Source organism: Myotis lucifugus, unplaced genomic scaffold (genome assembly GCF_000147115.1).
Source record: "Myotis lucifugus unplaced genomic scaffold, Myoluc2.0 scaffold_112, whole genome shotgun sequence".
Classification (NCBI taxonomy): domain Eukaryota; kingdom Metazoa; phylum Chordata; class Mammalia; order Chiroptera; family Vespertilionidae; genus Myotis; species Myotis lucifugus.
Window position 1 is genome coordinate 3,380,863 of NW_005871160.1, and position 15,179 is coordinate 3,396,041.

Consider the following 15,179-nt stretch of genomic DNA (forward strand, 5'->3'; position numbering starts at 1 on the left):
TCTATATTTCACAATTTTTTCTCCGCAATGGAACCCGGATTCAGACTCTGACTCTCGTGAGAAGAGATGGACAGACTCATCCCCAGTAGAACCTTAAACCCACACTGTGATCATGTTTTTAATCCTGAGGGCTCTTCACTTCCACAAGCCACAGTGAATCAAGTTGAAGTATGGTCCTTTTCTCTTCAAGAGCAAAGAATATTCTTAACTTCACACCTTCACTCTTTAGGGGGAAAAAGCCATAAAGCTATAATATCTATTTTTTGGGAGTCAGTCTGTTGGATAAGTCTGCTACATCTATTATAGATAATTATCATTTATGAGCCTTTTGTTTCTGTTGTGTGCCTGCCATTGTGCTTGGTGCTCTATGAGCATTTTCTCCTTCACTCTCTACAACAATCCTATGAAGTAATAGATGAGAAAAAGGAGCTTTAGAAAATAGCTTTTGGTTTCTCAAACAGTTAAGTGGTTCCTAGAAAGATAAACCTAGAGTTACCATATAACCCAGAAATTCCACTCCTAGGTATGCGGGGGGGGGCAAAAATAGGTTTATATTGTTCACGTGGAAAATAATACAATAATTAATAAATAATAATACAAAAGTAAACTCTATGTTTTGTGTACTCACAACTGTAAACCTACTTTTGTCCCACTCTGAATATCCGAACTACTTGAAAGTGGTACTCAAAAATATAGGTACAAAAATGTTTATAGCAACATTATTCACAATAACCAAAGCATGGAAATAATGCAAATACCATTAATGGGAGACTGGATAAACAAAATGTGGTATATTCATATAGTGGAATATTATTCAACTGTAAACAGGAACAAAGCCCTGATACATGCTACAATATGAATGAGCCTCAAAAGCATTATGCTAAGTGAAAAAAAGCGAAACACAAAACATCACATATTGTATAATTCCAGTAATATGAAATATCCATACCAAGTAAATCCATAAAAACAGAAAGTACATTAGTGATTGCCTGGGACTGGGGGAGGAGGAAATGAGAAATAACTGCTTAATGGGCACAAGGTCTCCTTTGGGGATGATGGAAATGTTTTGAAATTAGATAGAGGAGCTGGTCGCACAACATTGTAAATGTACTAAATACAAATGAAGTATATACTTTAAAATGGTTAATTTTATGTTATGTGAATTTCACCTCAATTTTAAAAAAAATAACTTCGAGTCTGAGGTAGCATCAGAGACATTATACTCATATCTTATTCTAAGAGGACTTGCAGCAAGGAAAGTAGTTAGCTGATAGCCTCAAGCTGCCAAATTTATGGATTCCCCCAGTATTTATGCCCTGAGGCCATGTTTTCCAATGGGTTGCTCCCAGTCAATGATTGAACACAGCAGGGGTGCTAGGGCTGGACCATTCCTACCCAAAGCAGGACTCACCCAGGAGGCAATCCTTGCTTCAGACTGCACTGCATTGGGGGCTTTTTTCCATTCACTTTCCTCTCTTCTTTCACAGGACAGACTTCCATTTTGCTCCCCTACCTACTCCTTCTCCTCATCACTCTTTCCATCACATGCATTTTCCCTCAGTAAATCTCTGGCATGTCTAACCCCATCTTGGTATCTGCTTCTTAGAGAAACCAAAATGACACAGAGTTAAGTAAATTGCCCATAGTTACACAGATAGCTGGTGGCAAAGTCAAGATTCAGTGTCTATATTACTAATCTTTATCAATTGAACATAAATACAAAATAACATTTACTTGATGATGAGAGCTACCTAAATAGGGTTTTTCCTGGTAGAGTGGTCCTGACTCTCTCATTAAGTAACTGTCATTTTTGAGCAAAGCATTTACTTTTTTTGTATGTTTCAAAAAAAATCTTATCTAATAAAAGAGAAACATGCAAATTGACCATACCTTCACTACACTCACAAGCCACGCCCACCAGCCAATCAGAGCAACTATATGCAAATTAACCCAACCAAGATGGCAGACAGAAGCCACGGAGCTGGAGAAAGCAGGAGGCTTGGTTGCACCAGCGATGGAGGAAGCCAAGCTTCCCGCCTGCCCTGGCCAGCTGTGGGCTCCGCTCAAGGCAATAAAGTTTCAATTATAGAAGATAAATAAATCCCAGATACCTGCTTCTAGCCAGCCTCCACTGGGAGCTTGGGTGGCTTGGGGCTGTGGCCAGCCTGCAAACAGCCATCAGCCCCTCACCCAGGCTGGCCAGGCACTCCAGCGGGACCCTTCACCCTGAAGGGGGTGTGGCCAGCCTGAAAACAGCCCTCAGCCCCTCATCCAGGCTGGCCAGGCACCCTAGCGGGACCCCCACCCTGATCCAGGACACCCTTCAGGGCAAACCAGCCAGCCCCCACCCATGCACCAGGCCTCTATCCTATATAATAAAAAGGTAATATGCAAATTGACCCTAGCAGCAGAACGACTGGGAATGACTGGTCACTATGACACACACTGACCACCAGGGTGCAGACGCTCAATGCAGGAGATGCCCCCTGATGGTCAGTGTGCTCCCACAGAGGGAGCTCTGCTAAGCCACAAGCCAGGCTGCCGGCTGCCAGCACAGCGGTGGTGGTGGGAGCCCCTCCCGCCTCCTCAGCAAGGATGTCCGACTGCAGCTTAGGTCTGTTCCCCACTGGCAAGTGGACATCCCCTGAGGGCTGCCAGAGAGATGTCTGACTGCCAGCTTAGGCCCAATCCCCCAGGGAGCGGGCCTAAGCCAGCAGGTGGACATCCCCCAAGGTGTCATAGACTGAGAGATGGCACAGGCTGGGCTAAGGGACCCACCCGAGTGCACAAATTTTTGTGTACTGGGCCTCTAGTGCAAAAGTAAAAGGTCACCTACTTACAACTTATGAACAACTTCTACCTTATGTGTCCCTGGCTCACCTCATTAACACATCCTTGGCTCTTTCTCACTCTAAAGCACCAGGCAGCTATTCTAATTGATTTGAGTTGGGCATATCTATGATGAAACTTTTTGCTTCAGATGTATAAGAGTCTACTCCAGTCAGCCAATGCAATGTGATTGAATTATCACATTCTTTTCAGACCATGGCACTACCCAGAGCAGTGAATTCTCCAAGCAAGACCTCCACTCCTTCCAGTCAAACATTCTCATCACTGTAATCAGCCTAAATTGGGACAAAAGGATGAATTTATCTAACCTTACTTCCATATGTAGGTCAGTTAACATCAGAGACCCCATCTCCCAGGTCATCCTTCATCACCCTATCATTCCTATAATTTGACACCATTTTCCCACTCCCTACCCCCACTCCTCCCTGTGAGCCTTCTAGAATTCATGGGCTAATATCAGCAAACTCCCTCCCTTTATCATCATTCCATTCTGCTTCTCTGATTTACTCTAAAATAAAAATCTTGTTCTGTACTAAAGACACTGGATTCCCCATAATTTTATTAAATAGTGATTCATTTCTCTTCTGTACCCCTTCTACCACTGAAGCTAGAGGTAGGGTATACCTCCTGTCAATTTCTAGGTCAATGTCTCTTCTTCTCACTGAAACTCCCAGCTGTTAACTTAACTCTACTACAGATTATACTACCATTACTACCCTCCTCAATATAGTCTTAGTCATAGACATTCCTCCTCATTTCTTAACCATTATAGTGCCTGGATCATCATTAGTCTTCAATATTGCATCTGCAATGATTCTTGATATTTTCAATATGCACACATATTTTATTACTCTGGCCTCTTGGTTTGGTGTTTCTTGACCTCACCCTTCTGTGATGTGTTGTAGATTCAACTTCAGTCACCCAATCTTCAGGACACTTTCCTAACTTCATCATCACCATAATCTCCATTTCAGTTATCCTCTCCTCACACCATAGTTTCCCTCTGTGCAGCTTACTCATTCTGTGTCATGACTCAAACAATTAATAAGTCCCACAGAGACCGGTAAGCCATCCATCCTAGACTAATTCTTCTCTTGTCCTCATTTCCCCTCATACCCAAATTAGATCCCATGGTTGTTTGCCATTAGGTTTAAGTCCTTTCTCTGCTCTTCCTCCATCATGATTCCCTGGCCAAACCCCAACCTAAAATAAATTTAATTTTCCATGTTCTCTGTGCCTTCATCAGGGTAATTAAACTTAGCTGGAGAAAAACATGCAGAAATGCTCACTCAGGTGACTTGCAGTCATTACCGTGGCTCTCAAGAGGTTTTAAAGCTGTCTGACAATCCCACTACAGTTCCTAACTATTTTCTCCCCAATGATCCTTGGGGACAATTTTATTCCTTCCCTTTCAAATACCAGTCTCTCCTGCCTCCTCCTACTCCCCCATGATGTCCTCTCCAAGTGAACTGAGAAGACAGAAGCCATCAGAAGAGAACATCCTTTGTCTTCCCACATTTACCCTCTCCTTAACCCTTTCTCTCACTCTCATGTGTTTTTTCTTTAACTAGCACCTAAAAGTTATCTCAGACCTCTTACTTATGTAATCAATTTGTATTGGTTTGCATTCCATTTTTCTCTGTAGCATTGAATTCCCAAGATAGCAGAGATTTGTCTTTGTTTCTTCCTATAACCTGAGCAGAGCAGTGCCTGGCATGTGGCAGCATTCAATAAATATTAGCTAATTGCATAGCCATTGTGTTGAAAAGACACAACTCATGGTATGTAATTGCAAAACAACCTTAGTCTCCCATTGTCCTTTTAAACCCACTTTCATGGTGCTAACTCTACCACAAAGCTCTGCTGGACTTATGATTTCCTCTTTTGTCATCCTTCAGTATACAAATAGTTTCTTTGTGACTTGAAGTCACAAAACACTGTCCCAGTTCTGTAATGAAAATGTATAGTTGCATGTATCAACACTGTATATCTTCAATTAAAACAAAAGTTTCTTCCTCTTTGCCAGCTTAGACTTCTCCATAAACAAAATGCCTATGGTCATATGAGGTTGGATTGCCTTCTCTCTTTCATAGCCTTTTCTCTTTTTCCCAATTTGCCATACAATGTTTCTGATGGCTTCCCCCAAAACCCAATGCTGAGGAAAGTTAGAGAAGAGTAAAAGGAGGAGACAATGTCTTATTAGCTGACACTATTGTGTAGATCTGTCATTAGCTCTTTCTGAAGTTGTCAGATGTTTACAACTGACTCCCTTAGGATGCTTTCTAGAATCATTTGGTGTCCTTCAATCGCAATGGGTCTCACCTGCAGTTTCACAGGCAGGGTGAATGCATCTCTATTCTGGCTGACTCCTACCCCTTTCCTCCCACCATAGGAATGCAGTAATATCTCCAGCTTCTCTCTGGTTAGATCTGTTCACCTCTTTTGGACAAGACTTTAGACCACTCTGTGCAGATTTCTTTTGTGTATAGCCACACAGATTCATAAGAAATAGTCATTCTGTCTTCACCCAAACAGACTCTCAAGTGGCTGCTTCCCCATGCCCAAACTTGCCTTTGTTCTACCAGTTGAGCATTCAGTCAGCCAGCACATCCATGTGGGAATTTGTCAGCAAACCTGATATGGTCTCCAAACAACCATATTCTAACAGTTAACATTGTGGCACTTAATATGTGCCAGCAGAATTTGAGCACTTCAAATACATTAATTTATTTAATCCTAAAACAGCCATTAGAAGTAGATATTTCCATCTTATAGATGCAAAACTGAAGTATCTCTTTTGGGGAAAGTCCTGCATGGCGGGTTCTAGCTCCACATTTTGGATGTAATTTTTATTAACTTTAGTCTCAACCAAACCAACTGAACTCATTAACTCATAATTCTAGAATGGATCATTTCTAAGGTCCTTTTCAGTACTTATAACTTAAAAAGTTTAAACTGCTCCATCCTTCCATGTTAAGGAATACGAATAGGATTAATTGGTGGTGGTGGTGGTGGTGGCAGTAGAAGATTGGAAATGGATTTTTCTGGCCTAAATCCCTAGAGGACCCACAATGCAATTCTAGCTATAACTTCATAGTTCAGCAGAAGAGTAACACAACGTAGCTGATAGGTAGTCATGGAAATGTGGGAATCACCACTCTTCCTGGTCCTATTAACAGATGTTTAATTGACCATTCAAACTTGCACCAAATTGCATGCAGCAAATAAAAGCATGTGCCAGAAAGACTGGACATGAAGTCCTGTTTTTTGTTGTTGTTTATTTTTTGTTTTTTATTAAATATATATTTTAAAATCAAACTCCCAACTGCTTATGTATTTCTACCCCCATACAATTCCAACACTTCTCTATTGAAAATACCTCAGAAGAGTGGGAAGCAGTATTAACTCCATGGAAACTAGTTGGAGGTTTTCTGATACAGGAAAAAGAAGCAATAACATGAATTTTATGATAGTATTTTGGTACTCCCTGCTGGGACATGTCCTGAGTGAAAGAAAAAGGTACTTGGGAACTCATCTATGAGTTCAGAAAGCTACTTAAATTGGCTTCCTGAACTGTGGTCCATGAAGATTGCAGACCTTTGGTGCCATTTGTTAATGTCCAGCTGAAGAGCATCACCATGATGCAGGAATAAGACAGTAAGAGAATATTAAAAGTTGGAAAGCTCCTGTGCCTCATATCTTGCATTTTGAAGTCTGTGCAGTATACTCAACAAGCAAGAGTCCCCTGTCTGCCAGTCTGTCTGTGACTGGTGAGGCATCTGCAAGCCCAGAATTAAAAGCCAAGGAGAATCCATTTGAGTAAGTAGGTAATAGTAAGGTGGATCCAGAAAGAAAATGATACCAAGTCCTTACCTGTCTGTCCCCACTACTGTGGTCTTTCCTTCATTCCATTGCAGTTATCTCCTCTTTTCTCTGCTTTCAGCCTTTTCTACTCCTACCCAAACTCAACTTCACAGCAAGGGTCATCTTTCTAAGATGCAAATCTGATCATGTCACTTCTCTGCTCAAAAACTGCTGCTCCCTACTGCCTACAGGCTAGAGTCCAAACTCATTAACGTGGGAGTCAAGGCCTTTGAGGAGCTGGCACTGACCCACCTTCTGGCCTTATTTCCTCAATGTAATATCTTCAAACCCATCATGTTCTCTCCTCTGTGAGCTTTTGCACATGCAGCCCTCCCATCTAGATTTCTCTGCAGTTAGGAGGGGATCAGTTGCCAGTAACAAAAACTCAGCTAAATTAGGATTCAACAATGAAGCATATGTATTTATTGGCTCACAGATTTGAAAGTCAAGAGGTCAACAGGACTCATATTTGGTTGAACAAATAGCTGGCTCATTGGCATGGCCAAGGGTCTGCTTTCTTGCCATCACTCTCCCCTGCCTTCTGAAAGAGTGGTTCCCAGAGAAAAAATGGGTGTGGAATGAGGAGTAATAAAGGTAGAGTACAATTTTCAAGTCCCAGCTCCAGTGTTCCATCAGCTGTTCCATCAGGGAGCACCACAACCTCATCTCCCAAGTTAAGTTGATGTTTTCTTCCTTCATGCTCATCTGACATGTTATACATAATTCTTTCATTAATATTCCTATAACTCATGAAAGTCTTCATATGGGCCTACTATGTGCTATTTGATATACATTAACATACTTAATACCATTAGTAAAACTTTAAAATACATATTGGTTTTCATGTTCTATGTATAAGGAAACTGCTCTGAGAGGTTAAATAACTCCCCCAAGGTCTCAAGGTTTCAAAAAAACTCTTCAATTTCTGAGTTTGTATTCCTTGCTCTATACTATATAATGAAAGCACATTAAAAATACCATATAGCAGTCAGCAGAAGGATTTGTTGAATGAATCATAACAATCATCACATTGTGTTCTATTTATGGGTCTCTCTTCCCCACCAACAAGAAAATCTTTATAAAAAGGGATTGTATGTTATTCCCATTGAGAACCCTAGAGTCTCATGGCTTTAGAGACACACTGTGTGAGATAATACCTGTGTCCCTTCACTTCCTGTAAGATTGGCCAAATTTCTTGACCTCACTGTGCCTCAGTTTTCTTGTCTGTAAAACAGGGATAATAATAGTAGCCACATCATGGAGTTGTTATAAAAATTGAATAAAACACAGAAAATACAAACAACTATACTTGAAACACATTGAAAGGTATATTTGTCTCAATAGATATCACCTAAAAGTATTGTTATTAATCTTTTATCCTCTTAGGATAGTGCCTGGTACAAGGCAAGACAGTCAATGAAATATGATCACAGTCATGGGAAAGATCCTTACCCTGCAGAAAACTTAACTTTTCCTCAAATTATCCCTACTGCTTTATAGCTCTAAGGACACAGAAATATTTTGTTAATCTACAAAGCAACCAAGACCTGGTTAACACTGAATAATGGCCTTTTGGAGTCCTGGATAGAACCCATGAGGGAGACAAAAAAAAAATAATCTTATAGTGAGATGGAAGTAAAACACAGTTTAGGAATCAAGAGATTTCAGTTCCCAGAGTGGTCCTTTTTAACTGTGTGAGACATTGAGGTGAAATCATAGAACTTGATGACTGTTTGAATGAGGGAATTGAGAAAGCGAGAAATTTACGATCACTCTCAGTTATTCTGATCTTGGCCAACGCTACTAATGCATTAGGCCTTGATTTTCCCATCTATAAAATGGGGTAGAGTATTATCAGTCTTCACTGGACTGTTCTAAGGGGTAGAGTATTATCAGCCTTCTTCACTGGACTATTCAAATGTACTTCACTTGTAAGGAATAGCACTCAATGGGAAGGAATCAACATAACTGTCTAAGCTGGGGAAGCAATTGTTTTTGTCTCCAAGAAGGCAGAATCTTGTATTTCATTTTAATATGATGAGAGCTGTGTAGTAGAGTGGGGTTATACTTGTATTTTAGAAACATTTCTATGATTATAATTTGGATAAAGATTGTAGAAAGGCAAAAGTAGCAAAACCAATAAGGGGTTATTGTACAAAACTAAACAAAAAATAATGGGGGATTGGACTAGGTTGTAGCAATGGGAAAGGAGAAAATAAATGAATATGAAACATATTTGGAAGTAAAATCTATAGACCCTGGTGACTGATAATGTGGGGACTGATGAAAAAAGAGGAGTCAAGGATAATTGTTAGTTATTCTGATTTATGCAAGGCAGTGCCACTTTTTAAGATGGAAAAACTAAAAAAAAAATATATCAGGGTTAAAAATAATTATTCTTTTCAGAAATTAAAACAAGACGTGGAATTTCTTACCTGTTACATGATCTAATGTGGGCTTAGACATCATTATAAGGCAGTCATAGGATTTTATATAAATTATTATTGGACCTAGTCTAGAGAATAAATATGTGAAAATAACTGAAATGACACAGGGAGAACTTATCAAGTCCATGTATTCACTCAACCAATATGTCAGGCACTATTCTAGGCTACAGAGTCCCTGTTGTGCTACAATAGTAAAGAAGAAAGAAGGTTCTTTCTCTTAGGAAGCTGATGTTAATTGGGGGGAAATATATAACTAGCAAAAACCAACAAAATAAACAAACAAACAAAAACAGGAAATAATGAGATAGCAATGAGGATTCTTCAGAACATTAAGATAAGTCAATATGACAGAAAGGGACAAGGTATACTCTTTAAAGAGGTAATAGAAAGAGATGGTCTTTCTGATGGAGGAGCCATTTAAGCTGAGATCTGAAAACCAGGAGGAACCAGTATAACTCATATCAATGAAGAGAAAGAGCATTCTAGGTAGAGGAAACGGCTGATGCAAAGGCCCTGTGGCAAGAAAAAGCTTATGTTGTTCCAACCAGTGGTAGTGTATGATGGGGAGAATGGCTCAAGAAACTGGAGATGTGGACAGTTCATGTGTTGCTTGTAAACTGGGGCTTGGAGTTATAAACATTTTATTGCAGGTATGAAGGGAGGCTATAAATGAAAGCCACTATGCTCATCTGGAAAAAAAAAAGTAGTTTGTATATTTAAATGAACCCTGGCTGCTGTTTGGAAAATGGATTATAAGGAGCCACAAGGAAAATGTGGTAAGTGTTTAGATCTCAAGTCAAATCCATACTCTGCCTCCTACCTGCCAAAATGACTTGGGAAAGTAACTAAATCCTCGCTGACTTAGTTTCTTCATTACATGGAGACAAATGCAATTAAGGTACATTGTACAGTCCTAGCACATAGTGCATGCTTCATTAAAGGTACTATTACTTAATATTTATATCATCAAGGTCACAGAAAACGTTGGCTCAATGAATGGGGAGGGAGACATTGAAAAAGTGTCCTATTCCATTGTGTTCTTTTCATTCTTGCTGGGGAGAAATATCCATCCTTCTACCAAAACTGTATCTTTTATTCCCAGCCTGGGTAAAGTTGAAGGCAGTGGGTGGAAAACCAAGAAAGGAGGAAGGAGTGAGGGAATGCTGGTTTGTCAGAGTATACTGCATTTTAACACAACATACATCACAGGGAACTGATTTCCTGCCCATTAGCATCACATCCTGCTCTCTAAGTAGTCTGCCCAAATCCCTAAATGTATCTAGACCATGCATACTCTTCATTTTTGCTTTCTTTTCTCTCTGCTTTTCATTGAGCCCATCTACCCACATCATGTTCCCTCCATGGAAGCCACCATGCTCATCTGGAAAAAAAAAACATTAAGCTCAGTTTTGCCTGTCACTAGGAAATAGTTTCAGCTATTTGGTAGGAAGATTGCTGAAGAAAAGCAAACCATGTTCTCTCCTCCCTGCCAGAATGGCTGCTGCTCTACCAAAATTAATGAAAGATTGCCATCACGTGCATAAATGCTTAAGCCAACCAAAGGTCAGAGGATGCCTATCTGCTGTTGCACAACCTAACGCCAATCACAGACTCACAGAGTCCAAGGAAGGAGAGCAAATAACAGATGCAATCAACTCCTTTTCCACTGTCTTGGCCAGATCTTTATACAATTTTTTTAAATGTTAGTTGGTTTAAAATATTTTCCATGAGAAAATGTGAAGTCAAAATTCACCTTTTTCATAACTCACTGCTGTGTGTTGCTACATTTTTGGAAATTTAAATTTTTCCTCTAAAAATTATTATTAGGATGATCTTTTTAATTCTAAAGTATTAACCCAAAATATCATCTGTTTGAGTAAAAGTGAAATGATACAAAATACTGAAGAGGTTTCAACTTTTAGAAAATTACAACAATTTCAATATTTTATAATATTTATATCATTTCCTGCCACTCATAAGGAAAAATATTTTTGGTTGGTACATTTATTTTTTAAGCACTATTTAATGAGCACCTATTATGTACTAGAGATTCCACTAGACTCCAGGGAGGAGCTATACAATGAGATGAAATGTTATATACTCTTAGAGTTTGCATTATATTGGGGAGGGGGACAGAGACTTGAAGTGGGAGAGGCTGAGGATAAATAAAAATAAATAAATAAGCAATCTGAACACGGAGGCTGAGAAGTACTTTGAGGCCTCAAAGAACCCAGAGGGCAGAGTGCTCAGAAAAGGGGGCAGTCCTTCCAAGGAGGTGATAAGGGCACTAAAACCAGAAGGAAGAGAATAAGCCATTCAGGTGATGGGGGGGGGTGGCAATGCCTGGTAGTGATCACATTATAATTAGCTAGTTATTAATAATAGGAAAGGAGCAAAGAGAAGGCCAGACATTATAGGCATGTCCCCTGCAAAGCACCGGGGGCGGGATACAACAAAGGGAAGATAGATACATGCCAAGTAAAGTTGGGATGACATAGGAAGGTACTTGCCCATCAATCACACCTGGGGATATAGATGATAGGACAGAATGCAATGGCCACTGCAAGGGTATGGATATTTGTGGTATAGAATCCCCTGAGCAAAGAAGTTCACTCTCTTGGTTTATCTTGACACACTTGGCTCATGGCTCATGCTTGGCTTCCTGGCATTCTCCCATGTGGTCCATGGCCATGCAGACCCTCCCACACAATGGACTAATGGATTGTTACCAACCTGATGCTGTCCTGGATCCAGTTCCAACATGTAATGGAAACTCTGGACACTGGCTCTGATTTTAGCTACATTTCTATGGCTGGACTAAGGGAAATGGGACTTTGAAAATACAAGGATTTAATTCCACACAAATAAAAATCACTCCTTCTTCTGTGTGATTCTCAGAAAATTCCTTTTCTTGGGATATAGCAAGGACTCCACCTCCAGCAACAACCAGAGGAGAGGAGGCACATTTTCCTCCATTAACAGTGGAGTCTTCTAGGCATTGAGAGTTGCAAATGCAAAGGCCCTGGCTGAGAAAGAAACGGGCATGTTTATAGATCACAAAGGAAGCCATAGATAAGGTGCCTAGAGGGAAGAAGTGAATGGAAGAGTGGATTTGCAAAGCCTTATGGGCCCCAAGAGGGTTATAGTCAAATCTAATCCATTGCCTTTGAAACAATGCATTCATTCTTGCCCACTTGAGCTTAATCTGATGGGAAAAGGACTACAAATCTAATGGGAGTTTTGCTTTCTCCTTCTTTGTGGGTTCTGTCCTATGGTTTATCAGATTTATCTAGGCAACATTTTATAAATCTCACCCAGGGTATCTGGCCTAATTTAGGCCTTAGACACATCTCACTTGGCCCATTGAAGAAGCCCAGGCTCTGGCTTCCAGCCACCTTCCTTGCCTCCTCCAACCTGAAGTTTTTCCACTGCTGCAAAGTTAGCTTGTTAAGGTACCTCTGACTAGGAAGCTCTCCAATGCTCAAATGCTGAATACATAGTAGAAGGGAGCTCACAGTCCAATCCCAATGTACATTTTTGGCTTCACCTCCTTCATTAGTTTCCTACAGCTGCCCTAACCAAGTACCATAGACTGGGTGGCCAAAACAACCAAAATTTACTGTCCCACAGTTCTCAAGGCCAGAGGTCTAAAATCAGTGTTGGTTCCTGTGCCAGCCCTCTCTCCGTGGTATGTAAATGGCTGTCTTCTCCCTGTGTCTCCTTACATCACCTTCCCTCTGTGTGTGTGTCCTAAATGTCCTCTTCTTAAAAAACACCAGTAATTTTGGATTAACACTCACCCTAATTATCTCCTTTTAACTTGATTACCTCTGTAAAGACCTTATCTCAAGTAAAATCAAGTCTAAGATGCTGGAGTTAGGATTTCAACATATACATTGGCGGGGGGGGGGGGGGGAGGGGGCGGACAATTCAATCCATAATGCCTCCCATTTCTCATATTCATCCTATATTCTGAACCTTTTAACACCCAGTTCCTCAAATCATCTGGGACTCGACTCCACTGGGTGTTTCCTCATTCTTTTTCCTTTGTACATGGAATTCTCTTTATATCTTACTCAGTTTGGTGAAACCTTATTCATCAAAAACATCAACCTCAACAGTGATGACCTATGTTAAGTCCCTTACCACCCCCAATACATACAATTCTACAAGTGGAAGAAATGGCCTTATCCACTACATTTTTGTGCCATTTGTTCACACCTGAACATTACTTGCGTTTTATTATAATAGTGTGGGGCAGGTCCATCCCCCCAAGAGAGAGATGAGCTACTCCATGCCCTGCCTGTAACAGACCCTCAGTAAATGCTAGGTGAAACACACTGCATGGCATTGCTTTCATTCTTAATCTGTTGGTTTTCTCTTTAGAAACATTTTTGTTGGAGACCTTTGACAATGACAAATGGCATTATCAAAATAATGATGGAGACAATGTGATGGATCATGTTGTCAGACTCTGCAGTTTCTTTTATATATGAAGTATTGATCAGCTGTGTGATTGAAGGAAAATAAAAGTATTATCCATCCGATGAGTGATAGGACTAGACAACCTTGAAGCTCTCTTCCACCTCTCGCATGTTATGACAAAAATTTTTGTTGGATTTGAATAGCTCTTTAATTGCAAACCCATCCCATCCCTTACCCCATAAATGATACTTTACTACACATATTTTAAAGGTGCATTGAAACAAATAATAATCCAAATAGTGAGCCCTTGAATAAAGGTTTCCTATGATCAATTGAATCTGACTAAAGCTAATTTCAAATCTCCCTCTTTTTTATTAACGTGTTTTTATTGATTTCAGAGAGGATGAGAGAGGGAGAAATAGAAACATCAATGGTAAGAAAGAATCATCAAATAGCTGCCTCCTTCATGTCCCCTACTGGGGATCAAGCCCACAACCCAAGTATGTGCCCTGACCTGGATTTTACCATTACCTGCTGGTTCATGGTTCGACACTCAACCAGCAAGCCACATTGGCCAGACCCAAATCTCCCTCTTAAAAATGACAATGATGTCAACAGATTAAGACTTGGAAAAATGCACTGGCAAAGAAGATTGTTTAAATGTTTCAACATTTCTCCTGTGTATTTGATTATAGGTAATATATAGAGAGATAGATAGATATAGATATAGATATAGATATAGATATAGATATAGATATAGATATATAGATATAGATACATATATACATGTATGTGTCTATATGTGCTTACATATATAATATATAATAGATAAATTTATAAAACATTTATTTGCATGTAAATATCCATACATATATTTATATATTATTTATTTTTATGTGACCCAGGCACGAGACAGCTCTGGCCACCATCACAGGCATCAAGCTAGGATGAACTAAGGACTGAACAGCTGCTTTGCCCCTGACTGACATAAGACCAACACCAACAATCAGGTGTCTCCTTGCCCATTGCCAGGGCTATTTACATCTATCTCTTATATAAAAGGCCCATGGCCGTCACACCGTAACACTGTCATGACCAAATGAGCAGCAGCTTTCGCAGTGTGCGGGGTGGGGCACGAGCTACTAGTGGTGGAGAGCTATGAGTGGCAGAGGTCTATGAGCGGCCGAGGGCAGGGCAGCAAGCTACGAGCGGAGATGGTCGGGGTGGCCAGCTGAGGCAAGCAGAAGCAAGCTACTGATGAATAATTTCATGCACGCTGGGCCTCTAGTATTATATATATAAGCCTAAGAGACCAACCACCTGGCCAATAGCTATGACATGCACTGACCACCAGGGGGCATATGCTCAATGCAGGAGCTGCCAAGCTGCAGTCACTTGGCAGTAGGTGATGCACCTGATACCCAGAACCAGAAAGGAGGGAGCCCGATTCCTGGGTGTGTCACCCGAGAACCGCCCTCTCGCAAATCGGGACCCCACTGGGGATCTCAGAGAGCCGATTTCGGTCCGATCCCCACAGGCCAGGCCAAGGGACCTTCATGAATTGGGATTCTAGTATATTATAAAATTCATGTT

At 40.5% G+C, this 15,179-nt stretch overlaps 1 pseudogene; it reads right to left on the reverse strand.

Annotated features, from left to right (window-relative positions):
* Window positions 1–14,478: 14,478 nt before the first annotated feature.
* On the reverse strand, window positions 14,479–14,622 carry LOC111826949 (annotated as a pseudogene).
* Window positions 14,623–15,179: the final 557 nt, after the last annotated feature.